Source organism: Pelodiscus sinensis, chromosome 2, assembly GCF_052426305.1.
Source record: "Pelodiscus sinensis isolate ZL-2025 chromosome 2, ASM5242630v1, whole genome shotgun sequence".
NCBI lineage: Eukaryota > Metazoa > Chordata > Testudines > Trionychidae > Pelodiscus > Pelodiscus sinensis.
This window is the reverse complement of record NC_143053.1, coordinates 231,613,546-231,635,923: the sequence shown is the minus strand read 5'-3', so window position 1 is coordinate 231,635,923 and position 22,378 is coordinate 231,613,546. Positions and strand designations below refer to the sequence as shown.

At 42.1% G+C, this 22,378-nt stretch overlaps 1 long non-coding RNA gene across 1 annotated transcript; it reads right to left on the bottom strand.

The window, feature by feature from the left end:
• Nucleotides 1-457: 457 nt before the first annotated feature.
• Nucleotides 458-22,238, bottom strand: LOC102456494 (uncharacterized). The gene is made up of 3 exons (XR_016348980.1): nt 19,505-22,238; nt 15,917-16,081; nt 458-3,500 (listed from the first exon to the last, which is right to left on the bottom strand). It is a non-coding gene; the product is annotated as an uncharacterized LOC102456494 (long non-coding RNA).
• Nucleotides 22,239-22,378: the final 140 nt, after the last annotated feature.

Below are 22,378 nucleotides of genomic sequence, written 5' to 3'. Positions count from 1 at the left end.
AGTCCATAGGTCCCTTTAGGGGTACGGCTCCTGGCCTTTCTACTGACCAGAGTTGAATTATGTCCAAATAGTTTCACAGTCTTGGGTCCTGCAGCCAAGTTAGTCCATCCCTGGCGGCAGCCCCTAACATGATACGGGTGTGTCCTAGTTTGTGGGGTGGGGTAGGGAGACCCGAGCCCTCCCTCTCAACGGGTCCTGGCCCAGAGCCCAAAGGATAGTGGTTCCTCCCTCTATCTGACTGGTGGGGGAAAAACTGCAACTCACCAGCCCTCACGAGCCAAGTTTACTCCCTGCCCTGGGCCTCTTCCTACCTCTCTTAGGGTATGTCTACACTACCCTCCTATTTCAAAATAGGAGGGTAATGTAGGCATACCGCACTTGCAAATGAAGCCCGGGATTTGAATTTCCCGGGCTTCATTTGCATAAGCCGGGCGCCGCCATTTTTAAATCCCGGCTTGTTCGAACCCCGTGCCGCGCGGCTACACGCGGCACGAACTAGGTAGTTCGAACTAGGCTTCCTAGTTCAAACTACCATTACTCCTCATTCCATTCCATGGCACAGACACATGTCTTTATAGCACCTCTGCAGGGAGGCAGTTCTTCCTCACTCAGTTGTCTCTTGTTAATGGGTTATTGGCTATGTTTCTTGCCTCTTCATTGTTGTTCCTGAAGGGCTGGAAATAGGCTTTTCTCAACATGAACACATTGAAAATAAATCTACAGACAATATTCTTAATTTCGGTACAGAAATGGTACATGCATACAAATCAAATATGCACATCCAGGGGATTACAAGCTTTCCAATGTAGGTTACATGCAATATTTTGCATAAAGCATATTTGAGTTAGGTACATTCATATTCATAAGCCTATTTCCATAAATATGGGGTGCAATGTCACATTAAGTATAGGATACTACTTCAGGTACAATACTGAAGTAAATGGACCTATGCCCCTACCATTATCTCCATTAACAAGGTCCTTCAAAATCCAAAATACATATGTTTCTATTTGAAATAAATCAGGATTTGGGGAAATGCTCGCTTTCTTTCAGAAGCTCCTCAGCCTAAATCCAATGAGGAATTGAAATTAGACTCCATTCTTAAATGTGACGTGAATGAAATCCTGTGATTGAAGCTAAGTCAATGGCATACTGCCTTTCACAAAGCTAACCATGCACCTGCCTGTAATAATGTACTACATCAGAAGACACAGAAGTGGTGTCTGTTGAAAAGCCAAAATCATGCTCTAAGGTAGGAACAGGCCTGCCAAACATACTGTACTTGGTATTAGAATGCCGCCATGGGTTACGCCTGAGTAGACATAGATGATATGTCCACAAGCTGTAAGACATCTAGAAAAACAGCCAAGGGGGAGCAAAATCAGAGCTGTAGTAGAAGAATGGAGCAGTGCCAAATTACTACTGAAGCTGCCTCTATGTGCCAAATAGCTTTCTAATTGCATTGCTATCAACAAGACAAAATTGTGTCTCTTTAAAAACATATGTGAGTATTCACAGTGGGGCTAGAAAACAGACAGGGAATTTATATGGAGTGCCAGGTAAGAAGTCTGTTTTGCAGGCATACTTGGGTTGTAAAGACCCAGGAAACCTAGTTTTATTTCCTCCATTTGAAGCATTAAAAATGCGGAAAGTAGAATATCATGGGACTAATTCCATGAACGCACATAAATTGTGACATGTCTGACTAGAAAAGGTAGCACGCCAGAAACAAACAAACCAACAACAATGTAGAGTTTAGTTTGACTGCTTTTACATTTAAGATTAAGGGATATTGGGGGTGCCAAGGCTGGTTTGTAAGAGGGTACACAGTGTTGCGCTGCAATTTCTACAGTTTCAGGCTCTAGAGTGGGCAATAATTTTGATGGGGGACCACTCCAAGATTTTGTTCAAGGGCTATCCTGTTCGGGGGGGGGAGGGGGCGCTGTAGGGTCTGGGGCTGTGTCTAGACTACACAGTTCTTCCGGAAAAAGATAGCAAATTGTGAACTGCAATTTGCGTAGCTTTTTCCACTTGTTTTTTCAGAAGAGGCTTTTCCGACATTTTTCCCATTGGGTCAAATGTGGGAAAAAACCCCTTTTTTGGATCATCCCTTCTTCCTTGTAAAATGAGGTTAACAGGATACCAAAAACGCATCTGCTCTTCTGAAAATTTTTTTGGAAGAGCAGTCACATTCTTTGGATGTTGAAGAGTTTTTCCGGGATTCCTCCAGTATCCCAGAAAAACTCTACAGTCTAGATATACCCTGGAATGGATATTATATGCAGAAAGGAGATTGGGACAGGAGACTGGGGAGCAAGAGAGGGAGTTTGGGTGAAGGAGAGGGTTGTGACCTGGAACAGGAGCTTGGGGTGCAGGGTCTGGGAGAGGGTGTGGGTGCAGGAGCAGAGTCTGATCTGGTGGAGGGATGTAGGAAGGGAAGCAGAGTCTAGGAGGGAGTTGTGACCTGGGGTGGGGGGAGGAGAGTGCAGAGGGTTTGGGTAGTGACCTGGGGAAAGGGATTTGTTTGCAGGATCCAGAAGCGGGTTTTAGCGTTGAAAAGGATTCTGGCCTGGGGGAGGAGAGTAGGAAGGGGTGCTGTGTCTGGGAGGGAGTTGGGTGTGCAAGAGAATGAGGTACCTTAGGCAGGCTCTGACTGTCAGGCAGTTACCTAAATAGCTCACAACCAGCAGTGCTCTTAGGGAGGCTTTCCTAATTGCTAGAAGCCCCAGAGCACTCTGTTCCATGTGGCTCTTTGCACTGGGGGAAGGGAAGGCTTTGTGTGCTGCCCTTGCCCCCAGCAAAATCTCTCAGCTCCTGTTGGATGGAAACTGGCCAATGGGAGCTGAGAAATTGTGCTGCACTGCCTCCACGCCCAGCAAAATCTCTAATCACCCATTGGCTAGTTTCTGGCCAATAGGAACTGAGAAATTTTGACGGGGGTGGGGCAGTGTGCAAAGCCTCTGTCCCTCCCGCTGCAGCTACTTTGAGGGGTGTTGTTTCATGCCGCAGGGACAGGAGGGCCAGATTGAAAGGGTTGGCAGGCCTGATTCTGAGTGCGGGGTGTTTCTCTTGCCCATTCCTGGTCTAGAGAATGTGAGGGTATCTGAGATGTAAATTCCTACAGATTAAAAGTAACAATAGCAGAGTAACAGTGTTGTAATTTCCTCAATGATATCCTAGTATTGTTGCATTCTGAGTGATACATAAAGATCCACAGTTGCAGTAGGTCATCACTCCCCAGATCCAACAAGTTTGTGTTAACGGTCTGCTTTCTTTTAGATTTCAGGAATTCCAGTCTTGGACTATTTACTGTAAATGTCTCCTGGCTTCTGCTTGAGAAGGAAAACAGTTTGCTCCAATGGGAGGTAGTCCCTCATGAGATTCTTCTAGCTGGCCCCAGTAGGGGACAGGCTTGTCATCCATACAAGCAGGATATGTCACATGCCAAAGTCAGCAGAAACAAAATATATGACACATCCTCTGTCTGAGGTTTTGTATCCCTACAAAGCCAAGCAGAAATAAGACAATATGGGGAACCAGGTCCAAATCAAGCATTCAGTACAAACATTTAGACACCTTAGTCCAAATCTGGATTATGGGACATTTCCATAAAGCTTGTAAGAGGGAGCAACTGGGGAAGCATCTCTTAGATACATCTGGAGACAATTTATGACATCTGTTGCATAATCGTAAGCTTGTAAGTCCCATGTGAAAAGCAGTGTTTTTGGATCAAGATGCCAATGACTGAAATTTTTTGTTTGATATAATCCACTGCCAAGTCCCACACACTTTGAAACAATGCCCCTTTCCAGCTGATTGTAACTCTGTGTAACCTCTTGATCTTGCTGGTTTGGGGGCTATTTATTAAGAGGAGTTTGGGTGGGTGGATGGATGGATGGATGGATGGAGCTGGGATTTTTCTTTGTTGACCCTTACTAAAGTGTTTAACTAGGAGTGATTAGAAAGACTTTCTGTAAAGCATTTTATATCAACATTTGCGTTCTCAAACTACATGAGGTTAGAAAATGTTTATACCCCTCTTTTTCTCACTTCTGGTTCACGAGCCCAGATTGGAAGATGTGGGATGCCCTTTTACCACAGAATGGCCATCAGAGCACCTGTGCTTTTTCCCTCTGGAACATCCATACTTGCCTTCTTATGCAATAGCTGTAGCGCTAAAAGCAGTTATGCCTCAGAAAAGAAGGTTTACCTATGGCAGAAAAAGCCCTCTGTTTTGCTGTTTAACTGCCCATTTAATTATGCAAGAGCTCATTTGAGGTGTGGATGCTCCGCAGGTTTTTACACAAAAACAGCTGTTTTTGCGCAAAAACCTTGTAGTGTAGATATAGCCTTAGAGTGGTCTGGCTGGGGCCAGAAACTGTTTAAGAGAGTAAAGTAGGCCTGATGCAAGGCTATGGTTCTTTTGATTTGCTACTGGGTGTATTGCGGACAAGTTTTGTTTTATGTTTCCCCACCCCTAAGGTGGAGGAAGTAACCTAGGGGACAGCCATTTTAGATTCAAGTCTGATCAACAGGGAGTAATTGGTTTTGAGTCTGAATGCATAAGGCAATTGGGGTGAAAGTAAAATGATAGAATCATGACATTTAAGAAAAGGAAAGAGTTGGAGTAGCAGAATAAGAACAATGGATTTTTGAAAAGCAAGCTCAGAAGGCCAGATTGCAGAATATTTAAATAAGGAATATATATTTCAAGTCAGCAGGACTTGATGAAATTCAAGTTTAGATTACCTAAGGAATGAGCTGAAGCAATTTTGGAACTGTTAGTAATTACTTTGGAGAACTCATGGAAAATGGGTGAGGTCACAGAGGAGTGGAGAAGGGTAAACAAAGTTACTGGCCCAATGGTTGAGTGAAAGAAGTAGACATGGTATCTTGTTGGGTTCTTTTAAGTAAGACTTTTAACACAGACTTGCATGCAAGGTTCCCTCTAAGCTGCGTGGCAGCACAGCACTGTTGCTGTTGAATCAGCCCTGCCCAGCCAGGGACTCAAGGCTCAGTGCATGTTGCTGCCTGGCTGGGAGAGGAGCATTTCTCCTTCTGTGACAGCAGCAGCTCCATGCTGAGGACCAAGCAGAGAGTTTCTCCCATCTGGTAGGGAGGGGATGTGTCATAGAACCATAGAATAATAGAATAATAGGACTGGAAGGGACCTCAAGAGGTCATCGAGTCCACCCCCCCGCCCTCAAGGCAGGATCAAGCTCCGTCTACACCATCCCTGACAGATGTCTATCTAACTTGTTCTTAAATATCTCCAGAGAGGGAGATTCCACCACCTCCCTTGGCAATTTATTCCAATATTTGACCACCCTGACAGTTAGGAATTTTTCCCTAATGTCCAATCTAAACCTCCCCTGCTGCACTTTAAGCCCATTACTCCTTGTCCTGTCCTCAGAAACCAAGAGGAACAAATTTTCGCCTTCCTCCTTGTGACACCCTTTTAGATATTTGAAAACCGCTATCATGTCCCCCCTTAATCTTCTTTTTTCCAAACAAAACAAGCCCAGTTCATGAAGCCTGGCTTCATAGGTCATGTTCTCTAAACCTTTAATCATTCTTGTCGCTCTTCTCTGTACCCTTTCCAATTTCTCCACATCTTTCTTGAAATGTGGCGCCCAGAACTGGACACAGTACTCCAGCTGAGGCCTAACTAGTGCAGAGTAGAGTGGCAGAATGACTTCACGAGTTTTGCTTACAACACACCTGTTGATACAACCTAGAATCATATTTGCTTTTTTTGCAACAGCATCACACTGTTGACTCATATTCAACTAGTGGTCCACTATGACCCCTAGATCCCTTTCCGCCATGCTCCTTCCTAGACAGTCGCTTCCCATCTTGTATGTATGGAACTGATTGTTTCTTCCTAAGTGGAGCACTTTGCATTTCTCTTTATTAAACTTCATCCTGTTTACCTCTGACCATTTCTCTAACTTGCTAAGGTCATTTTGAATTATGTCCCTATCCTCCAAAGAAGTTGCAACCCCACCCAGTTTGGTATCATCTGCAAACTTAATAAGCGTACTCTCTATCCCAATATCTACATCGTTGATGAAGATATTGAACAGTACGGGTCCCAAAACAGACCCTTGAGGAACTCCACTTGTTATCCCTTTCCAGCAGGATTTAGCACCGTTAACAACAACTCTCTGACTACGGTTATCCAGCCAATTATGCACCCACCTTATCATGGCCCTATCTAAGTTATATTTGCCTAGTTTATCAATAAGAATATCATGCGAGACCGTATCAAATGCCTTACTAAAGTCTAGGTATATAACATCCACCGCTTCTCCCTTATCCACAAGGCTCGTTATCTTATCAAAGAAAGCTATCAGATTAGTTTGGCATGACTTGTTCTTCACAAACCCATGCTGGCTATTCCCTATCACTTTATTACCTTCCAAGTGTTTGCATATGATTTCCTTAATTATATGTGTCCTTACAGGCTGGGAAAGTCTCGCTGCTCTGTCCTCAGCAAGAAGCTACTGCTGTGTCTGAGGGCAAAGTGCTCTTCCCCCAGCCAGGTAGCTCCGTGTGTGTCCTGAACCCCTGGCTGGGTGGGGCTGATTAGGCAGCTGTGCTACCATGCAGCTTAGAGGTAACCTTGATCACATGAGAATCTCATAACAAATTAGGTAAATACGATCTAGCTGGAGTTACTATTAAAGTAGGTGCATGACAGAAGAACATATCTAGTGAAGCCCTGGCAGGGATCAGGCCCGAGTATGGGACTAGTCAATATTTTCACTGATGGCTTAGAGAGAGTGGAGAATTTAGAGCTTGTAAACTTTGGAGAACAGAATTAGAGTTCAAAACAACCTTGACAAATTAGAGAACTGGTCAGAAATCAACTACTGAAATAAATTAAGACAAATGCAAAGCAGTACACTTAGAAGGGAAAAGCATCAAATGCACAATTATAAAACAGGGAATAACTGAAAAGGATCTGGAAGTCATAATGGCTCACAACTTGAGTCAGCATGTGGTGCAGTTGAAACAAAGCTAATATCAGTCTGAGGTGTACCTGGCCCTACAGTCTTAGGGTACGTCTACACTAGTCCCCTAGATCGATCTAGGGGGCTAGTGTAGACGTACCCTAAGAGTCTAGGTAGCAGCATACCAACAACATGTTCAGGAGTGTAAGTGGCATTCTCTTCCCTATTACACCCATCTCTAGGAATCAGTGAGTGGAACAGTGAAGCTGTATCCTCAAAGTTTGCCTAAAAGAAGAGTTTTTGGAAACCACAGAAAGTGGTTAGCAGGTCAGTTCCTGGCTGGGACAAGGAGTGAACAGTGGGTCCTTCTTTCTCGCCAAAGGAGTCTGAGAATAGTCAAGAGTTTGTGCTGATTAGAACTTGTGTAGCTTGGACTACAGAAAGAAGGACCTGAGACAGGGCAGGAGATAAAAGGCCCAAGGAAATAGCAAAAGTATTGAGTTGAGCAGTAGGTGGTTGATATTTTTTTAGGGTACTTGGGTTGTAAACGTGAGTAGGGGGATGAGGCTGTATTCCACTACTGGCCACAGACAAAGTGGTGTAAACAAACCCCAAAGAAAGGGACAGGACTTTTTGGGGTTCTGAACAAGAGTTTGAATTTAAAGGGTCCAGAACCAGGGCTGAAGTTTCTAGTGAGTGTCAACAGACTCTTACTGGACTCTTTAACACAGAAGAGGTCATTTGGACTTCATGTCTTTGCAGGAGGGCCAAGCCACTGAAGACCTGTCAAGGTCGGCCAGCAGCCTGCAGGGGAAACCAAGGTGTGAGAAAAGAAATATAATATTCCATACAGCCTCTTGCCTGTGCTCCGGGGTGCATACCCTGTTACAGGTCTATTAACAGGAGTGTCCTGGGTAAGACACAGGAGATAACTACTATATCCTGTTCTACTTGTAAGTTATCAGCTGGAATTCTGTGTCTAATACTTCAAGAAAGATGTGGACAAACTGGAGTGAGCATAGGCTACTGGTGCCTGTGCAGGGAGGGCCATGCAGAGGAACAGTGAGGGGGCATGAGGGAGTACCCTATTTAGAAATCAGTTTTGGCAGGAGCCCAGTGGGGGCAGTGCACCTTCTGAGTGCTGCCATGAGGTGCCTATGGGAGCAAATCGAGAGACAATAACCTGACCTATGAGGAAAGGTTGAACTGGATATTTTTCTTTTTTGAGAAGAAAAGACTAATCAACTTCTTGTGAAAAAATTCTCCAGATTTCTGACTTGGATTTTGGAAAAGCTAGAAATGTGACCATTTCCACAAAGGCTTCATCTAGATTTTTACATAGGAATTTGAAAACTTGTCTGAAGCGGACTCCTAGGCACTAATTAATAAAGTTGGTGGCAAGATTCCCATTGACTACAATGGGAGCAGGAGCAGACCATAGAAAGCATTTTTAGGGCTGACAGTCACTTTTAACTTGCGCAATTAACTCATTGCATTGTTAAACAATAAAATACCAATTGAAATGTAATATTTTTTGATGTTTTTCTACATTTAAATGCACAAGTTGAACCCCACTAGTCCAGAAACATTTGTCATCTGGAATGATTTTAGTTAGCCAGATGTCCACTTTTCGTGGTGTGGCAGTTTCCCATGGTCCCATAAAGTTTATTTATAGCAATGTAGTGGGTGGGAGTGGCCACCCACTGACCCCGAGGAGGACGAACCTTTCCCTGAGCCTTGGTGGGCAGCATCTGGCCCTAACAACTCACCTGGGTGGAAGCCAGGAGGCGAGGTCAGAAAAAGCCTGCCAGAAAGACCGATCAAGCCCTAGCCAGCAAGGAAGCCAGAAGCCTCCCCAGCACAACCAAGCAAGAAGCTAGACCCTGGGGAAGCTGATGACTGGCCTGGGCTACCAGGCCGACTACTGGAGGACTGCCCGGAGAGTTTGTTTACCTAGCTGGAGGACCCCAACCCACGCTGTCCTGAGGACCTGCCCCGGATCCAGGTACAACCCGAGGGGGGAAACGGAAATGGCCCAGGGATAGCCGACCTTGGTCTAGCAGAGGGTCAGTGGATTGCAGTAGCAGAAGATCAGTGTGTTTCAGCATGGATCCCTGCTGACCCAGCAACCATCGGCTCTGCTGCTACTAAGGCCCTGGGCTGGGACGCAGTGGAGTGGGTGGGCATGCATCCCCCCCCCAGTACCCCACTCTCAGGTGGAAGTCTCTCCCCTCAGTTGATCCCATTCACCTCCCATTCACATTTATCTACTGGACCCCCACCTGAGCAAGGGGACCTGGCTGGAGCCCTTGCAAATGGGCCTTGAGCTACTGAGAAACTGCTTTGTTGCTGCCCCGACCTGAACCAGGGCTCAGACTTATAATGCGTCCCTATACTGTCTAATTGCCTGTTACCCCTCCTTGACATAGGGTTGGGCTGGAGGACGGTTCTTAGGTATATATTGTCAGCCCCCCCCGGAACAAGGGTGGGCGAGTAAAGACTCTTTGACTATAGACAAGGTGCTGTGTAGTGGGTCAGAATGTCCATCCACTGACCCTAAGGGGGACGAGCCCCCCGTTTTTGTGCCCCACTGGGCTACAAGCAACCAGTCCTAGCTTTCAGGGTATGTCTAGACTGTGGCACTATTTTGGGATACCGGAGGTATCCTGAAATAGCTATTCCGCATCTTTTAAACCAGCCCTTTATTTCGAAATAGATTTCAAAATAACGGGGTTGCTATTCCAACATCCCTGTAACCCGCGTTCCATGAGGGTTTAGGGACATTTCAGAATAGTGGTTTATTTCGAAATTTTGTGCTACATAGACAGTGCCAAATTTCAAAATAAGCTATTTAGAAATTAGATCAAAATAAGATAAGCAATTTGCATACCTCAAATTGCATGTCCTATATTGATAAGTGTATAAGGGTGTACATGCACCTTTGGGGTATGTCTACACTGCATTCCTCTTTCGAGAGAGGAATGCAAATGCAGCCAAGTGAAATTGTAAATGAAGCGCGGATTTGAATTTCCCGCACTTCATTTGCATAATGGTGTCCGGGCGCTTTTTTGAAATACCCTATTTCGAAAGAAAAAATGCAGTGTAGACGGGGTTATTTTGAGAAAAAAACCCTTCTTTCGAAATAACCCTCTTTAACCTAGGTTTAAGGGTTATTTCAAAAGAAGGGTTTTTTCTCAAAATAACCTCGTCTAGACTGAGTTTTTTTTTCAAAATACGGTATTTCAAAAAAGCGCCTGGACTCCATTATGCAAATGAATCATGGGAAATTCAAATCTGCACTTCATTTGCAATTTTGCTCGGCTGCATTTGCATTCCTCTCTCAAAAGAGGAATGCAGTGTAGCTATAGCCTCAGTGTTCCGTGCTATTATTTAGCTCTAGTTTATACCTACATGTCCTCTAACAGCCCAGTAAGCAGTGGAAGCATTGGTAATGCTGCTAGACAATATTGACCTCCCATGGTCCAGAAAATTCTCTCTTTTGGAATCGATCTGGTCCTGGGGTTCTGGACTAGAAAGGTTCAAGCTGTATTGATTTCAATTACAACACAGAATATGAAGTGTATAGTGCTCACTTTATATTTTTATTATGTATTTGCACTATAAAAATAGTATTTTTCAATTTCTTATACAAGTATTACAGTGCAATCTTTTTTATTGTACATTTTTCTTACATAATTGCAATAAAAAACCAAAATAATGTAAAACTTCAGCACCTATAAGACCACCAAGTTCTACTTCTTGTTCAGCTAATCTCCAAGACAACAAGTTTGTTTACATTTACAGAAAATAATGCACTTCTCACTTTCAGATGACATTGTAAATAAGAACAGGCATTCACATGGCACTGTTGTAGCAGGCATTGCAAGGTATTCAGGTGCCAGATATGCTAAACATTCATATTCCCCTTCATGCTTTGGCCACCATTCCAGAGGATATGGTTCTATGCTGCTGCTGATTATTTAAAAATGTGTTAATAAAATTTGTGACTGAACTCTTTGGAGGCATACAATTCTCCCTCCACTCTATTTTACCCGCATTCTGCTATAGAATGGAATATATGGCAGAATCTGATGACCCAGCACATTTTTGTTTTAAGAACCCTTTCACAGCATATCTGACAAAATGTAAAGAAAGGACTAACTTGACATTTCTAAAAATAGTTAAGACATATGACCCAAAGTTTAAGAATCTGAAGTGCTATCCAAAATCTGAGAGAGAAGTTGATCACGCTTCCGGAAGTCTTAAAAGAGCAACACTTCAATGCAGAAACGATAGAAGCGAACCACCAAAAAAAGAAAATCAACCTTCTGGTGGCATGTAACTCAGATGATTATAATGAACATGCATCAGTCTGCACACCTTTGTCATTACTGAGCAGAACCTGTCATCAGCATGGACACGTCTTCTGGAATGGTGTTTGAAATATGAAGGGACACACAAATCTTTAGTACATCTGATATGTTAATATCTGGTGACGTCAACTACAACAGTGCCATGTGAATACCTGTTCTCACTTTCAGGTGACGTTGTAAACAAGAAACAGACTGCACAGGACTGAATGGACTTGTAGGCTCTAAAGTTTAATATTTTATTTTTGAAAGTAGTTTTTTGTACATAATTCTACATTTGTAAGCTCAACTTTCATGCTAGAGATTGCACTACAATATTTGTATTAGGTGAGCTAAAATACTACTTTTATGATGCATATCTACTACATATTTGAGAGAGTCTGTGTGTTTTTCTGTCTGTTCAAGAACTCCTCCTAAATGGTAAGAGCTAGGACAACCAAATTTGATATATAGCTTCTTCTTTTTTGTAATAACTGAAAGCAAGGTAAGTGTTTGGTTGTGCCAGGAAAATGGGATGTGCCTGGAATGGGATTGCTTCTCATAAATACACACAGAAGAGAGACAGAATTGCCATCTGGGACTGCTACAGCCCCAAATGCCCCCACCTCCATCTGCTGATGCCCGTTAGGGAGAGTGGATGGGCTGAAGCTTCCTCCTCCCAATTTGTATGGGAAGATTGTTCCCTTCATTAGGGAGCAAGAGGAAAAAGCACAATTTGCTGCATTCCTCACTCTGGCTGAGGAGCTCAGGGAGCAGATGAACCTGGACCTGCCTCAGCTAGGGAACATGCACCCCTCCCCTGGCAGTGTCAGCTGGAGACGCTGCAGCCATAGATAAGTGCATCTCATCTGGCCCCAAGCTGCTGTGATGAGAGAGGGCTGTGGCAGGACAGCCTGCATACTGAACTCCTTAAACTGCAGCAAGGGAGGTTTAGGTTGGACATTAGGAAAAAGTTCCTAACTGTCAGGGTGGTTAAACACTGGAATAAATTGCCCAGGAACATTGTGGAATCTCCATCTCTGGAGATATTTAAGAGTAGGTTAGATAGGCATCTATCAGGGATGGTCTAGATAGTATTTGGTCCTGCCATGAGGGCAGGGGACTGGACTCAATGACCTCTCGAGGTCTCTTCCAGGCCTAGTATTCTATGATTCTATTCCCAGCCCCACCCCAGAGCAACGATTCAAATTAAGTGTACATTCATTTTATTTTCCAGAAAACAAATAATAGAGTTAAGGATCCAAGCAATGCTAGATAAATCTTCTAGTTTGTGATAAAAAATAGTGAACACTGTACTTTCTGCATTCTGCATTGTAACTGAAAATGTAGAAAACACTCAAAAGTATTGAAACAAATGGCACTCATTATTTAGCAGTATGATTAATCATGACTAGTTTCTTTAATCGCTTGCCAGTCTTAGTCTTTTTATTCAGGAAGTAATCTGGGGCTTGGTCTACACTATTAACTTATGTCAGTATAATTATATTACTCAGGAGTGTGGAAAATCCACACTGCTGAGCAACAGTTATACCAAGCTAGCCCCTTTTCTACGTAGTGTTGCCTCTTGGAGAGGTGAAGTAGCTATGCCTATAGGAGAAACTCTCCTATCGTTGTAGGTAGCATCTTCACTAAGCACTAAGTGCAGTTGCATTGGGTGACTGTACCACTGCAGAAGTGTGAGAGCAAATCTAGTAGCTCCACAGTGGTCCAAGGCAGGAGAGCACTACCTGTGGAAAGCTGCTATGGTCACCTGGAAAGATGTGATGTGAGCTCTTCATGCCGTATAAACAGGAAGTGGAATTTCAGATATTCCTGGGGCTTGAACAGGGGGAGGGCAGAAGGTTGCTTACCTGGCTGCAGGGCAGTGGAGTTGAAACGGCTGACAAGAGGCCAGTTTGAGAGATATAATTAAGTTCAGTATCTACACTGGCAAATTTGTCCATGAAAGGCCTGTGCCTCTCATTGAGAAGTCTTATTTTGTTGATGAAATTGAGTTTTGTTGCCACAGGTGGCCTTGTAGTAGGTATACCCACCCTGTTTTGTTGATTAAAATTGCCTTTTGCCAAGGGAACTTGCCAGTATAAACAAACCCTAAGTTTAGACAAGCTCCGGGACAGTAAATTTATCTCTGTAGTTTTAGCTTCAAGGATCCCTACAAAAGTTTTGCACAGTTCTAGTTTGCATGGGTTTTAAATTCATAAACACATAGCCAAACTCAGTTCAAACTCCTGAATTGTGTTTTGTTTTGGCATATGAATTAAAAACACCAAAACCAGAGCTCTGTTGGACTCAGTTCACTGAAAAGTTTCTGAGCCTCTGCTAACTAGTCAAACTTTGCCTGAGTTTCCAGTTTGTATTCACCTGGCTTCATGTTTCATTACAAAAGTTTCACTCAGCTGCAGTTCAGAGGTATAACAATTAAAGTTCCCTGTGGAAGCTGGACCACCCAGAATTACAAATCAGTCCAAAAGGGAGAGTAATAGTCATAACACAGAGACATTTTGAATATGCTTTTATGAATCAGAAATGTGCAAAATCAAGGGTGGGGTTGGAGACAACTAAAGTTGTCCTCCATGTTAGATGCAGATAGTAATTTTTACATATTTTAAAATGTGTCCAATTCAGATACCTCCTGACTTTTAGGAAAGTTTGGATCCATATCCAGAGATGGGCCTGAGCCTCCAAGTCTGATTCTTCTATATTAAAACATAAGAATTGAAAATGGTTTTTATTTCAGTTAGTTCCAGCTGTGATGGTACAGAGAGCTACTTTTTAGTGAAAGGAAATCTCCTGAGTTGTGTGGAATATGCTGAAGGCCAGAGGGGAAATGTATCAGTGCAACCTTTGTTAAGATGCTTACTGGGGAGGAGAGGAGAGGGGAGCTTTTTGTCCCACTTGTAAGCGACAAAGCTTGTGGAATAGAGTTGCTGCGATGTACAGTACCACTTGTGCAGGGAATTAGGATCGAAGTAATTGTCGCTGTTATGGCTCTCTCCTGGTCCTGACAGATAGATGTCTGATAGATTGTACTTCTTCAGACAGCTCCTTTGTGGGTGGTGCATTATGTGCTCTTTCCACACAGTCTTGCTGTAGGTGAATATTACACTTAGCAAGTAAAGTGCTTGCTTAGTAACCTGATTATAAAGTGACAGATCTCACTCTTGTAATATTTTTGTTAGTGCAAGAAGCTATGTCACATGATAAAGACCTCATCTTTCAAAGGTTGAAAACAAAGATTTAAATTAATTATGTATCAGCACTGGTAACTGGGGAAGACCATCACGAGCTTACAGGTTCTACATGACAGCAATCCTTAAATCTGTAGAAGGAATCAAGATACTCTTCTTTAGAAATTCCACTTAGTTGACAAAACAGAAGCCATCAGAACAAAAAATCAGACTTGATACAATATGGTGCTGCATTGTCATTGTTCTAATTTAATTAGCTGCAGAATTAACCTATGACCTTCAATTCTTTTTTTCGTAAATCCTTCTGGAGTGGCAACCCATTTCCTTTCTTCTTTCTTGGATACTCTCAGAATGGCTTCTGCCTACATATGCTGCTTTTTACAATCAGACTGTTAAAACCTGACACTATTGAGACCTATTTTGGCCTTGAGTATCTTGCCTATCAGAAAGTTTGAACTTTGTTACCCATGCTAATCTGAGAGAGACCGATCTTCTTGTCTCTTCCTTTCAGGAATTCCTATGCCCCACTTTTTGATGCCTCCTCTTAATATATCTGTTCCATTGAGTCCTTTCCCCAAATATTTTGGTATGAATATCTAAACTCGAAGTTCTTTATATTATAACTTTACTGCTCCCCAACTAATACTCCCCATAAGTTTTTTATTTTCTCATACTTAAGTGTGTTCTTTGGTCTACATACTCCATGTTTTCCTTTGTCTGTGCTAAACTATATTAGAAGCTTAACAAAATAACAGGAAAACTTTCAAAAAGCGCATTTTAACATAGTCTCCTTGATTCAAGAAAGTATTTAACCAGCACTTAAGAATGTGTTTAAATGTAAGCATGTCCTTAAATGATGTGCTGAATAATAATGCCTTTATAAACTGGGGCCCATCATTTTAAAGTGCCTTTTGTGATTTCCCTTTCCTGCCCTCAAACTTCCTAAAAGTTTCTAATTTGGGATAAAGTGTAGGAAAATCCAACAATATATAGCTGAACTTTGACGGGAGGTGGTAGAATCCTCATCACTGGAGGCTTTTGAAAGAACAAAGTAGACTATCAGGGATGGTCAAGGTATACTTAATCCTACCTCAGTGCAGGGGGCTAAACTTGGCCTCAACCCCTGCATACCTATGACTACATGTAAAATTCCAGGGAGACTATTCTTCTAAAATGAGGAAGCTGAAAATTGGATTTGTAATAAGAAGCAAACTTCAGTATATGCCATTGTATATGATGTAAAATATTTGGATAGAAGAACATCTGCAATTAAGATCATTTGTTGAAGAAGGTATTCGACACAACAATAGAAAGAGATATTCACCATGAGTAAAAGGTGAGCATTCAAGGAAATGCAATATATTGTATATTGAATTAGTCCCTTCTATAAGTCTTACGTTACCTGTAATCTTCTATAATGTGTAGGACATGGAATGACTTGCTTGATCATCCTAAGGCAGCAGTGGTCAAATACCAGGCTGTGGGCCAATCCAGTGTCCCAGTCTGTGCTGCTTTCCACAGCTACTATTGGCTAGTAATGGCCAACAGGAACTGCAATCGCCCGTACCTGTGGAGAGGCAGGTAAATACAGTGGCAGCTGCCTGTCAGTGGCTCACCCTGGTGAGCAGCCGCCATCTTATTAACCACTCCTGTCCTAAGGAGTTGAAACTGCCTGCAACAGTCCTGCTCCTAATTTTGTGTGTGTTCCTTCTGAAAGATTATATTATGAATTTCAACACACTCTGGGTCCATTCACTACTCAGCAGTAAACTCAGACAAACATGGTAATATAGACTTTGCATAGAAATCTATCAAAGTATTTTGGCCATATTCCTTTCCTTGTATATAACAATTTTGATTGTGAAGTTTCCATGTATATTCTTAGTGAGTAAATCTTGATCCTTTTAATATTGCTTATGTTCTAAAATGGGTGTGTTCTACATCATACAAATGTCATGACAGGCAATAACAGCATGAAAGCTTAATAATTCTGTACTAATTACCTGCTGAAATAAATTAGTGTCAACGGTGTTTGGGTGAAAATGACATCATTCATGATATAATAAAATACACAAAACTATGTTTAAATAACATGAAATGTCTGGCTCAAATGAAGCCAGGAAATTCAAAGGTAATGACACTCCACCCTTAAGTTACACTGTGGGAAGTAAAAGGCATTTTATGGCTCTCATACTAGTTTTAACCATGAATGTGCTGGGGACTGTAAGATTATTTAGGACTTTAATGTTTAGTTTTCTTATAGTCTTAAAAATTAATGGAAATGTCTAAGTGTCCACATAGCATATTTAATAATAAATACCACATATAACCAGTGTGTAATGTTTCCTGGCTACATACATAATTAGTATTTGTACCAAGTACCCAAGAGTCCAGGACAGTGCCTTTCAAATCTATATGCTCAATGCATAATTAGCAAATTTTGCTACTCTAACAGTAGTGATTGTTGAAGTGATAAACATGAGAAAGTCTGAAATTCTGTAGATTTCAACAGGACTTAACATTTTTCAAATGATTGGATAGCATACTAGATTATATACCACAGATTAGGATTCCAAACTGGCCCTAGAAATAGATTAGCATATCAGCCAGAGCTTTCCCATGTCTAATAGACCCATAGAAGTTAAACATTGTTCTTCTACTGATGCCTTTTATTCTAGTTTCAGCATGAGGCTAATTTTGTGACCTTAAAAGAGAAGTTTTTAACAAATGTTGGCAGTCTGAATTTTGGTACTTCAAAGATATTCTAATAAATTGTATAAAAATAGTAACTATTATTCTTTATTGCATACCACAGATTGTTCATCTTTTACCAGCCCAGTGATAAACTTAATTTTTAACATCAGATACTTTCAGTTTCATACACTGATAGATTCCAAGGCCAGAAGGGACCACTGTGATCATCTAGTCTGACCTTCTGTCGTTGAACTTTTCCTCAACTAATTTCTAAGCATCCCTGGGTGTATTTCCACCTCAATTTAAAAATAGTCAGTGATGGAAAATCCACCACAATCTTAGATTACTCCAGTGTATTCAAAAATGTATGCTTCCTGTCTGAATTTGTCCAGTTTTAACTTCTAGCCACTGGATGATGTTTAACCTTTCTCTGCTAGATTGAAGAGCCCAATATTTATTCCTCAGGTAGATATTTCAGTCACCTTTTAATTCTCTTTAAGTCAAATAAATGACCTTATTGAGCCTATCACTAAGGTATGTTTTCTAAATCTTTAATTATACTTGTGACTCTTCTTTGAATTTACTTCAGTTTATCATCATGCTACTTTAATGGTGGGCACCAGAACTGGACACAGTATTCCAGAATTGGTTGCACCAGCGCCAAGTACAGAAGTGAAATAACATTTCAACTCCTACTCAAAATTCCCCTCTTTATGTATCCCAGGATTGAATTAGCTGTTTTGGTCCCACCATCACATTAGGAGCTCGTTCAGCTAATTAGCCACTCCGATGCTCAAATCTTTTTCAGAGCCACTGCTTCCCAGGATAGAATCCCCCATTCTGAAAGTATGGCCTACGTTGTTTGTTCCAAACTGCATACATTTAGCCATCTTAGAACACACGTTGTTTGCTTGTGCTCAGTTTAGCAAGCAATTGAAATTGCTGTGAATCAGTGATCTATCCCAGTGTTTCTCAACTTTTTTTAATAAAGTACCCCTTTTAAAAAAAATTATAAGTACCCCCAGAGCCAGGCACCCCCAGCTCACCTCCTGGACTCACCACTTCCCCAGAGCCACGTTCCCCCAACCCCCTCCAGTTCTAACCCAATGCCCCTCCCCCAGAGTCAGGCACTGGACGTATGAAAACCCTACCTTTGAAATGCCCGCTCCCACTGCCCAACCCTGCCTCGGCATCTTGTCTGCAGGGAGCTCGCCATGTGGAGCTGTGTGCTCCCACCCTAGCCCGGCGCCCCCCCCACTACACCTCTGATGTAGGTGGGTCCTTTGGAGCAAAGCTTACTGTGATGGGGATGTGTTGTACTGAGCTACTGGTAGGGATGGGGGTAATGTGCGTCTCCAGATTCAGCTGCCTCCCCCCCCCCCCCCCCACTGCAGCACCCTGGGGAAGCTGCCGGAGTGGAAACAAACTAGGAGAGGTGGCCATGGAAGTGATTTTTTTTTCTCCCCGCCCAAATCCGCCCCGCAACTTGGAACTGGTCTGGGGCTCACCGGAGCTGCCACCTCTGCAGCCATGCGCTTTTCCTGTCAGGCGCTGGATGTGTGCGCATAGTACCCCCCAGACTTCTCTCGCGTACCCCTAAGAGAACGTGTACCATTGGCTGAGAAACACTGATATATATTCTCTTCAAAATTTACTGCTCCCCCTCTGTCATATAACTGATAAAGCTTTCATGACTTTTTTTCCAGGTTATTGAAAAAAATTATTTAATAGCATGAGGCCAAGAATGGATCTTGAGGGACCCCACTGAAAACATATATAATTGATGATTATTTCCTGTTTAAAAAAAACCTAGAATATAAAATAACGCACACATTAAATTGAAAACTCACTAAATAAGTCTCAAAATATTGATTTAATCAAAATATCTTGTGGTACCAAGTCAAATGTCTTACAAAAGTCTAAGTATTTTATTACAGCAACACTATTATATTTATTAACCAAACTAGTAATCTTTTTTCCCCCACCCCACAAAAGATCAAGTCCTCTTGACAAGACCTATTTTTCATAAACCCATGCTGATTTCCATTAATTACCCCCTCCTTTAATTCTTTATAAATAAAGTGCCATATCAGCTGCTCCATTATCTTGCTCAAGATTGAAGTCAGGCTTAGAGGCCTATCGTTACCTGGATCATTCAGTTTACTTTTTTAAAAATTGGCACGTTAGCTTCTCTTCTGGAATTTCCCCAGTGTTCCAAGACTTATTGAAAATGGACATTACCTCATTACAGCGAGCTCCTCACTCAGCTCTCTTAAAACTCTTGGATGAAACTTACCTGGACCTACTGAATTCATAACTTCTGACTTTAGTAGCTTCTTTTTAACATCCTCCAGAGATACTAGTGGATTAGAAATAGTATTATTACCAGCCTGAGACAATATCATCTTTTCCCAAAATAGAACAGAAATATTTATTGCACACTTCTCCCTTTTTCTGAATTAATATTGCCAGTCTTACCATTAGTGGGCTGATACCATCGTCAAAAATATTTTAATGCCTAATATATTTAATAAAAAATTATTTTCTTTATGTCTGACCAGAGATTGCTCCCTGTCAATTTTTCTGCAATTCCCAACTTTTAATTTGCATTCATTACTATCAGCGTCTCCTTTCTTAAGTTTATTTTTTAAACTGCCCCCTTAACTTCTCTGCTAAACCACATTGGTTTTTTTCAACCATCACATGCTTCTTCCTTAACTGTGGGATTCTGCCTTTTGGGGGATCTAGTGAGTTGTCTTTAAATCATTTGTATTTTTTCTGTACAAAATTCTCTCCCCCAGATGATTTGGTTCAATTGTTTTCAGCTTTATGAAAACGACCCTATTAAAGCACCAAGTGGAGGTATATAAACCTGGTCTGGACTTTATTCCACTTGCATGTAATAAGTTTGGTTGATGTGCTAAAGCAGAAATGCAATACTGTATCTGTAGCCCGGCTCATCTGAGGCACTACAGGTGGACAAAATATGGCCCACAGTCTGGAATAGCAGAGTGTTCCTACAGAATGTGTTCAGCTGCCCCTCACCCCCCACCTTCTTCTGTCCTGCAGCCAAGCTGCTCCTGGGACCCTTCTACTAGCTGCACAGAGGGGGTGGAGGGGAGTGCCAAAGTCAGCGTGTACCCCATACTCCTATACCTCAGGTATTGGGGAGAGGGACACACACACTGGAGTTGCTTCAGTCTGAAGTATGGTGACTAAGATGAGTTTCGTTTTAAGAGGCAGTACAGTGTTTCTAATATTCCTCCAGCAGCTAGCTCTTTCTTTCTTCTCTAGCCCCACTCCTGCCCCTTCCACCTGAGACCCCACCTGTTCTAGAGGCCTTGAGCCAGCCCCTGATGACTTACCAAAATTCATGGAGTGGTCCCCCCTGCAAAAATTATTGCCCACCTCTGAGGCAATAATGCACTTATTAACTGGTATCTTTGTTCCTTTGTCCCTGTTCTCAAATAAAAATGAATACAGATGTAATTCTGTCATGTTTTTTTCTGCTCACCTGCAGTCTCCATTCACATTCTTTTTATGGTACTTTAGTCAATAGCTTTTAACAGCTAAACATAAAAGCCACTGGGAGCATAAACAGGAAACTTGTGTTTAGGTGGGAGTTCCTAGGAATTTTATACTACTGACCGCAGAGGCCATGGGAGAAAGGAAATAGGAAAAACACTGTAAATGCCTGGGTGACTAATGACTTCATGTTTCTCATCTGGTTTTTTAGAATATGAAACATTCAATTTCTTCCAGGGAAAACACCACAAAAGACAGCAAGATTTTTTTCAAGACATTACTTGCTATGCCACTGTGGGAATAGAACAAATGAAATAAACACCACATTTTATTAAAAGAATATCTTGTTTCTGTAAGGTTGTAACGTGAAATGGTCAAATAAACCTACAATAAATCTTCACCTATAGTCTGTGTTACTTCCCAACCTCCAGAGAAGCAAGAGTGAATGCTCACCCTTTGCAGTCACACTAAGAGGATTTAGATGAAAGTAACCAAATTTGCACTCTCCTGCCTTTGCTACTGAACCAGCAGCTGGAGTGTGAGAGCAGTGTATCCCTTTGTAAGGAGTTTTAGCGTTGGCTCCCTAAAGAATTCCAATTGTTATCGGAGGCGCCCTCAGAGGGACTTCTTTTTTTGTTAGGAGCATGACTTAGAAGAGGTTTTGTCCCTTGCTGATTGCAGCAGTTTTTGCTGATCTGCATCTCACATGCAATGGAGGGGGGGGCAGGATTTCAAAGTCGGCCATCTGTACAGATGAGATTGGCAGTCTGGGGTAGTTTAGTGTCTTGATGATTCCTCTCTGAACACCAGACTGTAACTAAACTGAGACATCTGGTCACCTTCATTTAGAACGTGGGTCTAATTTCATTAGAAAGTTTAGGCAGCTTTCTCATATTAAAATTCTAAATTAGCAAAGTAAGGCTAAAAGTACATAGTGTTTTTAGAGTCTCACATTTTGGGAGTGGGAGATGCACATTCCTAGGGGAAGGCATTGAACACTTAACAGTGGACAGGAGGGGGTAGCCTGTGGAGTTAATCTCTCTAAACTGTTTTCTGACAGAGGAGATAGACAAAGGGTGATAGAGCCAGACCCTTTCTCACACAGAAAAGGGAACTACTTCCACTGGAATGCACTGCTTTAAAGTAGCCAGAAAGCCTACTACAGAAGCAATAAAAGAATGTTACTTGCCTGTGGTTGACAGTACTGCTTCTGTGGTGCTTTTAGCTCCTGCAGGTCTAGGGAGTGAGCAGCCAGGGCAGGATGGAACTCAGACTGCTGAAATCCTCACATGAAGCAAAGCAGCTGGGCCTGCAGCTTATTTAGTTCTTCATATGTTTGGCTGTGGTGACATCTGGGTCTACTCCTAGCTATAGAATAAAAATTAGTGGACTGTCACATGTTGCAGTTTATGTAAATTATTCTCCTAGGTAACTTTAATTTGTGCAGAGCAACTAGACTAGAGTTAAAATAAAGCTTAAAGCTATTCAGCTATTGAAGTAACAGATCTAACTTTGAGAGTTATAATAATAATGTGCTCAGCCTGTTAGAGCCAATAAAGAACCATGACGTCAGCCCTTATTCAGCAAACACTTAAGTACATGCATAAGTCCCATTGAAGACAAGCATTTTGCTGAATAGGAATGT